Genomic DNA, 10,203 nt, shown 5'->3' on the forward strand with positions numbered 1-10,203 from the left:
TACTATGGTGCAGATGTGGGAAACCACAGATGGCGCCTTTCACAAAGCACTATGCCACTATGTGTATTATGTCTGTAATATATTTATTGAAAGCCATTAACTTTCATAATTACTTTGTGTATTATGTCTGTGTATTATGTGGATTAATCATAGATGACAAACTTTCCTTTTTCCCACATGTTTCGCATTTTTCACATTTTTTTCCTAAATGCAAAAGTAACACACTTTATAGGCTCCATTGCTAGGATTTCTCGTAAGGAGTGGGGATTGAATAAGAGGGTGTTGTCATTGTATTATAAGACTATTTTTCTCCAGATAGTGCCATATGAGGTTGTTGTTTGGTTTTCTGTGGTAACTAAAACTAGGATTCGATCGAAACTTTTATCGCTTCAGCGTTCTATGTTATTAACTTTATTGAAAGTACCTAGAACAGCGTCTACGAATGCCCTACAGGTAATTGTTGGTACCATGTCTTGGATTTATTTATTGTCTACAGAGACTTTTTGTACAAATTGAAAAAAGGGTATGTCGTTAATGTTTTTGGACATAACAACTGATCTGGCGAATAATATTAAAGAATAAAAAGAACGAATATGTAATAAATTAATGGATTTATGGCAGACCAGATGGGAAAGTGGTGATGTGACATTAGAGCTGTGTCAAGGAAATATATTCCCCAAGTGAACTATGTATTGGCAAAAACCGTGGCATCTTGGTTTACACCTTCTATGTACACTTCTTATTTGTTAACAGGACACGGCTCACTTAGGGCCAAATTATATGGGAGAGGGTTGGAGACAGATCCTTTCTGTACATGTGGCGAACAGGAGACTTGGATGCATGCAATTTTTTTATGTCGGGAGTATGAACACCAACGGGAGATTTTGTTGGCACATATTCCTGACTATCATTTGATACAGTGCATTTACTTATTGCAAATCGTGACTGTTTTAATTCATTTCAGAAGTCTTCAGCTGCTGTTTTTGCAAGAAGAACTGTTCTCAGAGCCTTTCTTTGAGAGGCAGACCTAGTGAGTGGATTGTCGTCATGGAGTTTCACTGTTTGGTTCTACCTCTGCGTAGCTGCTGGGGTGCTGGACCTGATTCATGGTGTCGGGTCTGGTGCTCTGGTTTGTTTCCTTTTGTGCTGCGATCATGAATACTCCCTTCTGGAGTATTCATGTAGTACCTTTATTGGTTTTGGAGGTTCCAGTGCATGTGAAACAGCAACTGAGGAAATATTTAGTTGAACTGTGATTTTTGAAGTTTATAGTTGTGCCATCCAGACTATTGAATATTATTGTTGTTTTATTACATATATATATTTTTTCCCCTGTTGGCTCCCTGGTATGGGCAACCCGGGGAGCGGATTGCTAGCACTCACTGGTATTGCACTACCTCCAGCGGGTGCGGGATTTCATGCGCGAATTGCGCTAGAGTAAATCAGACTCAGGTAATTTAACATACGTTTTCAGGACTGCTTTGCAAAGACTACATATTCCCAAGTTCTCAAGGTAGATGTGGGCTTATGCCTGGGAGCTACCCTGATTAAGAACACACTTACGCACATACACACACACACCAGAGTTTAATGTTATGTCAGAGCATATAATTATATGTATATATATTTTTTATATAAATCATGTATATATTTTTATGTACATAATCTTGAGACTATATTGTGAGTAATTAATAAATGAATGAATGTGTACTATGTCTGTAAAAGTGCTTTTTCACGGCTAATCGCCATACAGTGCAGAAGGAAGAACGTGGAATAACTCAATAGGAAAGAAACCCTATTCCTTTCTTCTGTCTGAAATTGTGTGTGTGTGTGCATAATGATGCATGGTAAGCCGACCGGACTAGCCAGGTGGGCAAAGTGCCTGCTTGGCAACCCAAAGGTCGCGGGTTCGCATTCCGCCTCAGGCTTGGATCAGAGTAAAAAAATGCAAAAACTTTGGGAGGTGCATTATGGCCACAGAAGCCGATGCGCCAACAACTAACAGAAAAAAAAAAAAAAAGATGCAAGGTAATGAATAGATTCTGCATCGGTCAAAAAAAATGAACTATCTCATACCATTCCCCTCGAATAAAATACCTGTCCAATTAGTCCTCCTCTTTTTGTTTCCATACTCTCCATCTCGGCTACCCTTACAAGCAACGTATTCTGGATGTGGCTCCAGACCTAAATACAACAGAACCCGAGTGAAAAGCCCAACAAAAATTGCTGCGGTCTAAGAGGATAGTCGAACCCAAACCTTTATATAGGGTTGCCAAGTGAATATGCCACTGTGGTGGCAGAAAGCTCACATTGATACGTAGCGCCAATATACTTGACCAATCTACGAAGATCTAAGATGTGTATTAATTACCAAAATATACTTTAACCCAAAGGACCAAGAGCATTACCGCTTGGGATCCAGTGAGACCTATAATGTCTTTACCAACTTCTCACAGGAACTCTTTTACAGACAAAGGACCCTCCCAACGCCATAATCTTGGCTTATATCACCACTGCACATCAAAACTGAAGACAGAGCAAAATCCCAACAACGAATACCAACACAAAGGAACAGACAAACATCTGTTCGCATCGGAACACACAAACATCTACGCATGTCTGGGGTCAACATGCAGGGATGGGGCTCCCTCTGGTCCCAAGGACTAAAGAGTAAACCATTTTAAAAATCACAACATGAAACCAAAGATGGGACTTTGTCCCAAAGGAAGGCACAGACGACGAAAACTCCAGAAATGTAACCAAGTACAGAATCTTGTTTTTCCCACGGAATACTGGACTATCTCCGAACCTAACCTCACTACTACTGACTCTCGGACGGGACTTCCCACTCTCCTCCCCAAAATGAACAAAACCTGGACACGGATCACTATGGAGTTCCTGATACAGAGAGGGCCTATTGGCGACTCTTAATCCGCCGTCCCTTGAGCGGATTTTTCCTTCCAATTCCCCCGGACGGGAGGAGAGGGTTCCCTCTTCTCGCCTTCCCAAATTTTCACTCTGGCAGGGCATGGGCATGCCCCACTGAAAAAAAAAAAAAAACACGGGGTCACCTTTACTATCGATCCCCTCCTTGCTACTTAACCCCCCCCCCCCTCCATTGTTTCCCAATAGGGGTGCGGCGGCCAATAAGCCAGAGGAACAACCCACACTCTTTCAAATCTCTGGCTTGATAGTGTTCGGTTTCCGATTCAAAGTGCATACGCGGAGATGGGAGAAACCCGAGGTGCCGTTTGACCCGAATATACCTTATACGTGGCGCCAATAAAGTTTTATGCAAACATTTTCACTCATATTTAAATCATCCTCGTTTAATATTATTATTATTATTATTATCTGTTTATTTCCATAAGGAAACCACCCCGGGACGGCAAAGTGCCAGGAGGGTGCTAAGTACATATCAGGGTACGAGATACTACGTGCAGTGGGTTACATATACTGAACACGTAGTCTCGTCCCGAAATATTATATACACATTTTATGTTTAATATATACAGTATTTACACATTAATGATTCTGTACATACATTATACAGCACATATAACTTACATATTAACATAACTGTTACAGAAGGTATATTTTTACAGTCAACAGATTATTGTTCTTAAAGCAGAAAGCTTCACTTTTATTCACAATTCTTTAGTACTTTGCAGCCGATTCATATTTCAGTAAGCCTGTACGAATCCTGGAAGATCTCTTTCCGGTATGTTGCATCCTCACACAGTTTTTCGGCATCTATCTGTAGTGAGTTAAATATTCTCGCTGCATTTGATGGGAAGAATCTTTGCAGGCTACTAAGATTGTTCAGGACTGAACGCAGTGGATTATTTAGTTCTCCGCAACGTCTAGCAGTGGCACGCGGTTTAACTAGAATATTATCCAGGACTGGAGCATCCACTCTGCCTGTGAGCATTTGTGCGAGAGTGTGTATGTTCCTGTTAATTGTCCGCTGCATCCAGGGTGTGATGTTAAGGTTTGAGTAGAGAATGGCCCTTGAGATAGTAAAAGGGTGGCCAGCAACTCTGTTAAGCCATCGCAAGAACCAGTACTCGATCCCAAGGACGGACTTATAATGTGAATCTGGAGCTGAAGACCAGATTTGCGAGGCATACATTGCAATTGGCAGGACACACATTAAAATGTACTTGGTCGCTAGCTGAGGATCCCTAATTCCTACCAGTTCCTGCCTAGTAGCCCATAAAGCGGCGAATATTTTTGTCTTCATATGGGCGAAGTGTTGAGCAAAGGTGAGTCTGTCATCCCACTTAAGACCCAGGTCCAGGTGAGAGTGAACTTTTTCCACACTAGACCCGTTCACAGAGATTGAGATGTCATTTTTATTCTGCTTGTAACTTATGGTCATTTGGGCAGACTTCTGTGCATTAATACGGAGCCCGATGCAATCCAGGTAGCTCTCAAATTCTCGGATTGTGCTATTTGCCATCTGGCAAATACTTTCTGCTGATTCATGGTCTTTGGAAGTGATGAAGAATTTTACATCGTCAGCATATGTTATAAAATTGTAGTACCGTGCAAGAAACGGCTCCAGGACGGCCGCGAAGAGAGTAGCCGAAAGAACTCCCCCTTGAGGCACTCCTTGCGAGATGGTAAAGCAAGATTGTAGCTTTTGGTGCTTAACAATAAGTTTCCTATGTTCTAGCAGGCTGCTTATTATAGTTAACAGATTTCCTCTTACATTAAAATAATTCTTTAAAATCGCAATGAGCGCTGGAATTGAGACGTTGTCGTAGGCTGCGGAGATATCCAAAAAAATAATATCAATTTGCTTTTTCTCATTTAGTGCTTTCTGCACGCGAAAAAGGGTTTCCAGTAAGTTTGTTATTGTTGATCTACCCGAAATAACTGAGTGCAAATGTGGTGGTCTATGGTTGAAGCAGTGTTGATTGATGGTGGGAAGAAGCGCTTTTTCGAATACCTTCTGTAGGGTGCAACTAACAGAAATTGGTCTGTAATCCTTAGCCAATTTTGGGTGTTTAATCTTTGGTATTGGGGTTACAATGTAATTTTTCCAAGCTTGCGGGAAAGCTCCTGTCCTGATGATTTTCTGATAGATGTGCAGTAATAGATCTATTATAAATGGGCTACTTATCTTAAGGATGAACATTGGAAATTTGTCTGGTCCAACAGTGGCCTTATTGGGCAGATCGTTGATTGCTTTCATTACGCTCTCTTTGGTGATTAGTATTTCACTCAATGGAGGTCTTGTTGGTTCCTCTCTTGCCGAATAGTTTCGCTTGTTTAAATCTTTCAGGAATTCCAAAATTTTGTTACCATTATCAGTGTTCTCAATTTGATTCAGTCCATGCAGGTTACTAAAAGTGTTATTAGCCCATTCCTTGAAAATGCATTCTGTCATATTCTCTGTGTTATTTCTATTGCTAGTAATTCTTTTTGCTCGTTTTAGTTTGTTATGAATAACACTGCAGTGTGCCTGTCGTTTTGCTTTGATGAAATGTGCTCTTTCTTTCTTATAACGAATGTGATCGGCAGGATGACCCGTTCTTTGCCATTTTCTATACAGTTTTTGCTTCCTGAGGAAACTTGCTTTCAGTTGTGGGTTAAACCATTCTTTTGTTCTCTCAGATATTTTGATTTCTTTTGCTGCTCCTTCCAATGCTGTTTGGTATAGCTTTTTAGTGATCATTTCTAAAGCTTCATCTACTGGCTTTTCTTGCAGGTCATTCCAGTTGTAACTAGTCAGGTGACTGAGAATGACCTCTGCATTAATATACTTCACGGAGAAAAGATACTTCCTTTGCTTTTCCCAGTTCGTGTGGTTACCCTGCATGTATTTGTGTATCTTCAGTGCTGCTTCTATTTCAATGGGATTGTGGTCCGACTTAAATTTTATGCAGTTTTGCGTTAGCCTTATGTCTAAGGAACTATGGTACAACAGGTCAAGTTGCTGCATTCCCCTTGTCACTGGTGTCGGAAGCTGCGTTAAGTGCAATGCACCCAATGTCGCATCCAGCTCTTTCTTGGCCTCCCTGTGTTTCGGAAGAGGCAAATTAAAATCTCCCGCTATTACTGTGTCGACTGATGGCTTTAGATTTGCAGCAAGCCAAGCATAGAGTTCGTTTCTTGTCTCCTTTGTGTGCTCAGGTGGGAGGTATATGATGCATATCTGTATTACTCCATAATTACTCCATTATATCCCAACCAATCGCATTCACTTAACCGCAATGAACAGCGTGCGAATTTAAAGTACCCAATCAATACACAATTGGATTTATACAGAAATTAACTGAAAAGAAAACGCATTTGTACAAACAGAAAGTGATTTAGGAATCTCTACCTGCTTCAACTGTCCTACACATAGCAACAGTATAACAGAAGTAAGTTACTCCGACTAGTGCAGTCCATATAAGGCGTTCATCCTGTCGCTCCCCAGACTTCTTAAACACATCTCATTGACAACTGAGAGGCTTCAAACATGGAAACTGTCTTTCCCCAGCTAAAGTAGTAACCTATGCAGCACATTCTTTGTCAGCTTCCCTTATTTTTAAACTATCCTTTGAACAAAATTTTTGGACTATACTTTGAACAAAATTTTTGAACTATCCTTTGAACAAAATTTTTGGACTGTCCTTTCAAGCAAATATAACACCGTTTTTATTTACACTCTCTCTGGTTGATCGGACACACTGTAATTGCTAACTTAAACTTAGAGCCATACTGTCTATTCCTGAATGTAGATATTAGAATCACTCGGTTAATTATTTAGATATTATGGAGTCCATTGTTTAAGAACAGCTAAGTTTATGTTTGATAGACACCTTTGCATTAAACATGTAACCCTTGTAACATTGTCATTAAAAGGCAGTATTGTACTATGCCTTCTCGGCATTGTGTACTATTACTTATGTGCATACACTGTATATACACTGCCCTACCACTAATATCCGGACACCCCATCATGGATGGGGAAACAGGTCCTATGCATGCAACACGACAGAGAACCTGCTATAAATATGCACACTGGGCTTTGAACAGACAATTGTAAAAGTGGGCATGCAAGATGACACGTTCAACAGAATTACCTCAACAGTTCAATAGAATTCATCACCTCAACTAATCCTAGACGCCGATTAACATGGTGTAAGGAGCGCGAATCCTGGACTGTAGAGCAGTGGAAAACAGTTCTATTGACAGATTGTCGAAGTTCGCAATCTACCAGTCTGATGGCCGTTCTTGGGTGTGGACAATTATGCACTTCCAACATTATGGCAATACTTCGAGGAACGTCCATATCAGTTTCAGCAAGGCAACGCGCCATGCCAGAATGCTTGGGTCGTAACAGAGTGGTTTGAGAACATGGGTGTGGACAAGTTGGATTGGCCAGCCCAAAGTCTGATCTGAAAAGCCTATCGATCATCTTTGGGATGTGTTGGATCGTCGAGTACGTGCACGTCGAGATCGACCAAAGAACAAGGGCGAACTGGTGGTCGCAAGGAGGCGTCCTATCTGGCTTATTATTTACAGCTGTCATTGCGCCCCTTGTCCGTAACAATGAGAAAATCATCACGTATGCAGATGATATAAAAATTCTAACGCCTATTGCTTCCAACAATAACCTTGAAGCTACAGCAAGCATTAATAATAGACTCATCAACGTCTCCTCTTACTACAAACAGTATGGACTCTCGATCAACCCACAAAAACAAAACTAATGGAGTTCTCTATCAGTCCAACCCCTACAATAATAGCCCCAAAACTCGATGGAGCTGTAATATCTTCCACTCCTACACATGCGGATTTGGGAATAGTATTTGACCCAAAGCTCCGGTTTCGCGCTCTTGTAGACAAGCTCACTTCCAGAGTAGCCTCTCTCCGATGGTAAGCTAAACTACAACTAATTTATATTAAGGAGCCTCGTTTAATTAAGAAATTCATCAGAACAGTAATCTATTCTCCATTCCTCTATGCTGCTGAACTGTGGGCATGAGCAACTGCTATAACGAAGAAACCAATGCAATGCTCGCTGCAGAATTCTGGATACTTAAATGGGCTAATCGGAAAGCTTGTCTCCCACTATAGGACAGAACTGCAGCCTTAACTACCTCACTGGAGATGCAGCGACTACCTGATATCACCGAAATACAACGTCTGATAGCTACAGTTAAAATGATCACGGGGCAGATCTCAATATCGTCCATTTGGGATTCGTGTTACTGGCTAATACCCAAGCTAGAACTTCGGTCAACCCCGATGCTCTGCTCGAGGAATCGGACTCTTCATATCTCAGACCGCTTCCTCCCAAACCAAATGCTACCTGAAGTTCACCACCTCGAAGCTGATTTCCAGAGGTTTTGCAGCAATAAAACGTCAGGAAAGAAGTGTTAGAAGCTCGCTCCAATCCCAGAATCGAATAAGAAGTTTCGTGCGCCGTCGACACCATCTGCCAAGCTCTCCTATGCCACGACAAAATCCGTTTGACAGAGAAGTGCCATTCATGTACCGGTATATATTGGATATTTTTATTGTAAATAACATTTTTAAATAATAAAATTGTAAATAAGATATTTTTATTGCAAATATAACCGTATGACGTAACTTGTAAATACAGTTAATACTGCGTAATGTAAAGAAGTGTAATGGCATGCTTGCATTTTACATTTTTAATTTTACAATGTGCATTATCCATTATCTATGTGCATTATCTATTATCTCTGAACTAATTATCTCTTCTAATATGAGCCCCTGGCCGTTGGCCGTGACGGGACAATTGCAACTTCACTTAAGTCTATATATGTACATTGTATTCATTTAGTTGCAATAAAGAATTTCTCTCTCTCTCTCTCTCTCTCTCTCTCTCTCAATTTTATTTAGTTTGCATCATTTTTTCCCTATTTATCGTCCTATTACCCTCAATTTGATGCTCGCTATTATTTAGCATTGTTTAATAATAAATTTCTTCTTTCCCTTTCAGCTTAACTACATATGATTGGCTTTTTAATTCAGCCTTTAATTCTATATATACTGTATATATATTTTTTTTAGGTTCTTAACATTCTTTTTCTTTCTCACTCTTTTCCCTTACTTACTTTCCGTCTATTAGAGTCGACACCTTGTGTTTGTTAAATACTTCTCTATCTTTTTGCATTTTCTATTAATTCTTTCTAATTTCATGAATATACTTTTGTATCTTGTTTTTGCGGCTTCGCGTATTCAGGTGCAATTCCTGCTTTCGTTTTCTTTGCATTTCCTATCCATACATACTATATATATTTATTTATTTATTTATTTTTTTTTTTTTGCTGATACTGTATAAGTTTTCGTTCTTGCATAATATGCCTTTACTAATGCTAACTGCTCAGGATCCGATCCTACGTTCGAGAAAGAAGGCTGCTATTCACAATCAAGTTTGCCACAGGCAACATTACAGAGCCGAATTTCTGGGTTCACTGTTCTTGGTGCATTTCTCCTCCTTATCTCCAGTATCCAGTACAGCTGCTAGCCGACCATAACCGGCTAGTACTTACCGACAGATTCTTGCCAAATCAAATGTTATCCTCAGTGCAGGCGATCAACAGTGACCTCCAAAAAGTGATCAATAACAAAAGATACAGGAAGAGAATCCTCGCAGAACTGAACATTTATAACTGTGCCTTGCCTTCCAGTAGTCTGGATGTATGTTATTTAACATATCCATCGATTACTGAAGTTGTCTCAGGTATAAAAACTCAACGCCGACCCTCATAAGTTTTCATCGACAAGGGCAACGAAAAGCAAGTGTTATCCTCGTAACGCCAACAATCGTGCCAACGATGTCTGGTCATTTCTTTTCCAGACTCGCAAACCTCGCTGGATTACAACTCTTGGAATATGAAGATGCTTCCTTTCGAAGTTCCTTCATTGTTGACGAAGTCACAAGTTCTTAAGTACATACTCCGTTAAATGGACGAGTGCATTTCAACCTGAAGAGGCGTACAGTCTCTTCATTCATTGCTTGTTTTTCAATCCCCATTGTTCGATTTAAATATTAGCCACTTTGTATATTATGTTTGTAAATACCCTTTACCTTAATATAATTTAAATTCACTGATCACTGAAGATGCAAACCCCTGGTCTGTGGCAGTGACGTGTGGGTTACAACATAAACTGTATTTCCTACGTCTTATTATTGTTTCAATGAAGATTCTCTTTTTCTTCTTCTTCTTCTTC

The sequence above is a fragment of the Mastigoproctus giganteus genome, chromosome 2 (genome assembly GCF_048544385.1).
Source record: "Mastigoproctus giganteus isolate SK-2022 chromosome 2, ASM4854438v1, whole genome shotgun sequence".
In the NCBI taxonomy this organism is placed as follows: domain Eukaryota; kingdom Metazoa; phylum Arthropoda; class Arachnida; order Uropygi; family Thelyphonidae; genus Mastigoproctus; species Mastigoproctus giganteus.